Raw genomic sequence first — 5790 nt, forward strand, 5'->3', positions numbered from 1 at the left:
CGTCGTGGTGGCGGAGCGTGCTGGGCGGTCGGTGGCAGCGGATGGTGCGGGTCAACGCAGCTCCGCCAGATCTAGCCGCGTCGCGACGCGGGCTGCGGGCGGCGAGGACTGCGGACGGCGCCGTGAGGTCCGGCGGTGGTCGTCCGTGGCAGCGGGGGCGGTGGTGCGTGCTTGGCGGCGGTGGCCCCGTCCAGCACCATTCTGGTCTGGCGGGCATGTGGGCGTCGGGCGGCGCGGGGCGGGCTGCGACCGGGTGTGGTCGTGGCCATGTCCGTGGACCTCGGCGGCGCACTAGCTGCTGCCGCTGGCAGCGGTGGTGGTGGCAGGTTGATTGCGGCGGCGGCCAGATCTTCCTGGCGTCGGCCCGTCTGCAGGCTGCCTGTATCGGCCTTCGACCCCTCTCCTTGGCGTCCGTCCGCTTCTCTCACCAAAGGGCTGGCCTTCTCCCGGCTGTGGTCCATCATCCGTCTCGCACCCGGTGACGTAGGACCGAGCTGGTCTCGCGCCCGGCAGCAGGACCGGCCCGTCTCACGCCCGGCGGCAGGACTGCGCTCGTCTCGCGCCCGGTGTAGCAGGACGGCTCGATGGAGGCTTGTTGTGGCCGGCCTATTGGATCTCGGCGTTGGGACCGGCCAGGGGTGTGAAAGGCAGATCCTTTCCGCCCGTCTCTGCGGTGGGGGTAGCGGTGGGGCTCGGGGGACTTGGTGTCAAGGTCTTGGATTCCGGGGCGGCGGCCCTGGTGGTGGTGGCGCGGTGCTCTTGGGCAGAGCTCGTGCCTTGGTGCTGCCCGGCTACTACGGCCGTGTGGGCGGCGTGGTAGCCGGGGTGTGGCGTTCGGTGGCGGTGAATGTTGGCGGGGGTGAAAACCTCTCTATCTTCGGACGGACTGGCGATGGCGAAGATCGCTCCCTTCTTGAAGGCGTCGTCGCGGCTATCACTGCCCGTCGTGGTGCTCCAGGGGAAATTCTGATCCTCAGATCAGGCGGTGGCGACGCTCCGGTGCCGTATCCTTCCTGAAGGCACCGCTTTCGAGCCCACGGTTCGTCATATGCGGCTTCCCTTCTTCGGATGAAGCGCCCGGCGGCTCTTGTAGTGCTAGGGTGTGTGTTGCTGCGCTCAGCGCCTATGTATCGTGCCTTGAGTGCGTATGTGTGTGTTTGTGGTGGGTGAGTGCGGTTGTACCAAGCACTGTGGATCTTTGCTTTATATATAAAGTTTATATATAAAGCAGGGCGAAAGCCTTTTTCGGCATTGCAGGCGCGCAACTAGTCCGGTGGCCAATAACACCCAGCACAGTCTAGCCATAAAATTGTACGAGTCCATGTCATCAAGCTTCACCTTCGCAATACGAGTCCGGACCTTGACCCCTATGATGTGTGCGATGATGCTAATTCATTGGTCGGTGAGATAAGTCCTTCTCTCCTTTCCTTGAAGCATCTAGAGCACATGGATCTTAGCATGAACTGTTTGGGGCCAAGTAGCGTTATTCCTCAGTTCTTGGGCTCCATGGAGAACTTGAGATATCTTAACCTCTCTGGCATGCCATTTACCGGCAAAGTTCCATCTCAGCTTGATAACCTCTCTAACTTGTAGCATCTTGATCTTGGCACGAGTTCTTATTACGGGACATATTCAACGGACATCACTTGGTTAACGAACCTACCATTGATACAGTACCTTGGCATGACAGGAATAAATCTCTCAAGGGTGGCTGACTTGCCTCGTGCATTGAATATGGTTCCATCTCTAAGGGTTATGAATCTTGTTGAATGTTCACTTGATACTACAAGCCAATCGCTTCCCATCCTTAACCTCACGAAACTTGAGAAGCTTGATCTGTCCGGGAATAATTTAGGCCACTCAGTTGAATCAAGTTGGTTTTGGAAAGTGACAAGCCTCAAATACCTTGGTCTTGGTGAGACTCGGCTATTTGGAAAATTTCCGGATGCACTAGGAAACATGACCTCACTCAAGGTACTTGATTTGTCAGAAAACTCTCTGGATGAGACTGGAAATCTTAAAAGTCTTCTTAAAAATCTTTGTTGTTTGGAAATCCTCGACCTCTCTGGAAATTTTATGATTGGAGATATAGAGGTGTTGATGGAGGGGTTGCCGCAATGCACATGGGAAATATTGATGGAGCTGCATTTCCATGGAAACGGATTCATTGGGACCCTACCAAATTTTATAGGGGAATTCAGCAGCTTGAGTGTGCTTGACCTGTCCAGCAACAACTTTGTTGAGCTTATACCGCCAGGGCTTATGAAGTTGGTGCATTTAACCAATCTTGATCTCAGACAGAATCGACTCAATAGGATACCAATTGAAATTGGTGGCCTTACTGCTCTGACTTATTTGGACATGAGCCACAACAACTTGACTGGAAGTATACCAGTCGAGCTTGGAAAATTGAAGCATTTGGCGTTCCTTTTTCTTGAAGACAACAAACTTACTGGATCAATACCACCAGAAGTTATGAATTCAACTTGTTTGACCTTCCTAGACCTCTCCAGTAATCACTTCAATGGAAGTGTACCCACTGAATTAGGTTCTCTGAAGAATCTGGTTGATCTGGACCTAAGCAAAAACAGCCTTAATGGTGTGATCATGGAAGAGCACTTTGCAAATCTACAATGTTTGAAGACGATAGACTTGTCGTCCAATAATTTAAAGATTGTAGTTGATTCAAATTGGCGCTCTCCTTTTAGGCTACAGTCTGCAGTTTTTTCATCTTGTCAAATGGGTCCTCTCTTTCCAACTTGGCTTCAGCAGCTGCGGGGAATCGATTCACTTGATATTTCGAGCACAGCTTTAGAGGACAAGTTTCCTAATTGGTTTTGGTATACATTTTCACAGTCAACATATCTCAACATCTCTAACAACCAAATAAGTGGAAGCTTGCCAGCGCATATGGATGGCATGGCTTTGGAAGAACTCTACCTAAGTTCAAACCGGCTCACCGGGTCAATACCTTCATAGCTCACAAATATCACTATGTTAGACATATCCAACAATAAATTTTCAGGAGGAATACCATCAAATTTTGAAGCCTCCCGACTTCAAATGTTGCTTATCTATTCAAATCGAATTAGAGGGTACATTCCAGAATCCATTTGCAAATTGCAACAGCTATTGTATCTGGATTTGTCGAACAACCTTTTAGAGGGTGAAATTCCTCAATGTTTTGACATCCAAAAACTACAATTTCTTCTGCTCGGTAACAACAGTTTATCAGGAAAATTCCCAGCATTTTTGCAGAATAACACAGATATGGAGTTCTTGGATCTCGCATGGAACAAGTTGTCTGGAAGATTGCCTACATGGATAGGAGATCTTGAGGAATTAAGTTTTGTACTATTGGGTCACAATGCATTTTCTGATAATATTCCAGCCGACATAACAAACCTTAGGTCCCTTCAATACTTGGATCTATCATGCAACAATTTCACTGGTGCAATACCTTGGCATCTATCGAACCTAACACTTATGACGGAAGTAAAAAACAAATTCATGGATATGGATGATACATATATTGGAACTTCGGATATTCATGGTAGATACAAGGAATTACCTGAGATGGGGGCAGGTCACCTGGGAGAAATATTGTCGGTAGTAACAAAAGGACAGCAACTTGTATATGGTAGAACACTTGCATATTTTGTGAGCATTGATTTATCAGTTAACTCCTTGACTGGTGAAATCCCTACAGACATCGCTTCCCTTGTTGCACTAATGAATTTGAATTTGTCATCAAACAAATTGAGTGGGCAAATTCCAAACATGATTGGCGCCATGCAGTCACTGGTGTCTCTTGACCTCTCTGAGAACGAGTTCTCTGGTGAAATCCCGCCAAGCTTGTCAAATCTGACATCTTTGGCCGCCTTGAACCTATCCTACAACAAATTGTCTGGAAGGATACCATCTGGCCGCCAACTTGACACCCTCGATTCGGACAACCCATCGCTCATGTACATCGGCAACAGTGGACTCTGTGGGCCTCCTGTCCACAACAATTGTCCAGGAAATTATCCGTTCATCCATGGCGACCTCAGAAGCAGCAAGCTAGAATTTGATCCACTGACCTTCCATTTTGGTCTTGTGCTGGGACTCGTGGTGGGGCTCTGGATGGTGTTTTGTGCACTGTTGTTTAAGAAAAGATGGAGAATTGCCTGTTTCCGGCTATTAGACCAGGTGTACGATCAAGTCTATGTATTTGTGGTTGTGAAGTGGGCAAGCTTCGCAAAGAACACAGCTGTGGAATAAACATTTTCTTCTGAAGAAGAACCAGTGTCCGTGCTGCAACCCAATGAATGAGAGCTCTGTATTGTTAATTAACCAGGGCAAGGAAGGTCTTAAGCAGCATAAGTTATATCGTGTGCCCTGTTTATAATTGTACCTCTGAATAAAGATGAAGATGCTTACTTCTTCTGACATGTCTGTGAATTTACTGGTACATGCAAGACTTTCTTATATTGTTTAATTATCCCAATACGTGTAAGATTTTAACACTCTCCTGTATTGTAATCATGGTTTTTTTTCGAAAAGGGGGACTCCCCGGCCTCTGCATCAGAACGATGCATACGGCCATATTTATTAGCAAGTAAAAAGGTTCAACAAGGTCTTTAGGTCTGCGAACAAAAAGGATCGGCTAGCTCACACATAGCGTCAACGCCAAAACAGAAAACCTGACAAGCCACAACCGGCTGGCAAAATAACAGATAGGTAAACTAATCGTCTATCCTATTACATGACCGCCATCCAAACCGGTTGAAGATATCCCGCGCTACCATCTCCCACCGGACAGATCCAGTAACCAAACGCTCCCTGACCTCCGTCGGAGTGAGTAAGGACCACATACGGATCAGCGCAGTAGCTCGGAATAAAACCTGCAAAAAATGAATAGTTGGTGTTCTGTTAAATGCCAAATCATTTCTGTAATTCCAAATTGCTCATAACAACGCACAAACTCCTACACGAATGTGTCTAGATGTTTCTGGCTCTATCCCAGCAAGCCACGTCCCGAATAACGTGTTGACCGAAGTCGGAGGAGTAATGTTAAAGGCAATTTGCACAGAGCGCCACAACCCTCGTGCCAACGGGCAGTCAAAGAAGAGGTGCTTGATAGTCTCTTCCCAATCACAGAAGCTACACCTAGTAGAGCCTGTCCAGTTTCGCTTAACTAGATTGTCCTTTGTTAAAATTACTTGTTTATGAACAAACCACATAAACACTTTGATCTTCAAAGGGACATTGACTTTCCAAACCTCTTTGGAACTAGGAATCACACTAGAGTTAATAATATCGATATACATCGATTTAACTGTGAACTCCCCAGATCTAGTAAGCTTCCACCACAACTGATCGGGCTGAGGAGTTAACTGAACCTCCATCAGTCGACGAACCAAGTGAAGCCATGCTTCCCACCGATCACCCACAAGCACCCTCCTAAACTGAATGTTAAGTGCAATGGACTGCATGACCGTAGCAACAAGAGCCTCACGACGCTGAACAATACGATAAAGGGACGGATAGTGGGTCGCCACAGGCGCGTCACCAAGCCACGTATCTTCCCAGAATCGAGTGTTGTTGCCATTACCGACAATAAACCTAGTTCTGTTAAAAAGGTATCTTTGACTCTCATGAGCCCCTTCCAGAACGGCGAATCAGTTGGTCTGACAGTGACCTGGGATAGGGTCTTGGACTGCAGATATTTACTACGTAAAATCTGCGCCCATGTTGCCTCCGTCTCAAATGACAACTTATACAACCATTTACTAAGCAGGCATCTGT

At 48.0% G+C, this 5790-nt stretch overlaps 1 pseudogene; it reads left to right on the forward strand.

Annotated features, from left to right (window-relative positions):
- Positions 1 to 41: 41 nt before the first annotated feature.
- LOC119299074 lies at positions 42 to 4390 on the forward strand (annotated as a pseudogene).
- Positions 4391 to 5790: the final 1400 nt, after the last annotated feature.

The sequence above is a fragment of the Triticum dicoccoides genome, chromosome 5A (genome assembly GCF_002162155.2).
Source record: "Triticum dicoccoides isolate Atlit2015 ecotype Zavitan chromosome 5A, WEW_v2.0, whole genome shotgun sequence".
In the NCBI taxonomy this organism is placed as follows: domain Eukaryota; kingdom Viridiplantae; phylum Streptophyta; class Magnoliopsida; order Poales; family Poaceae; genus Triticum; species Triticum dicoccoides.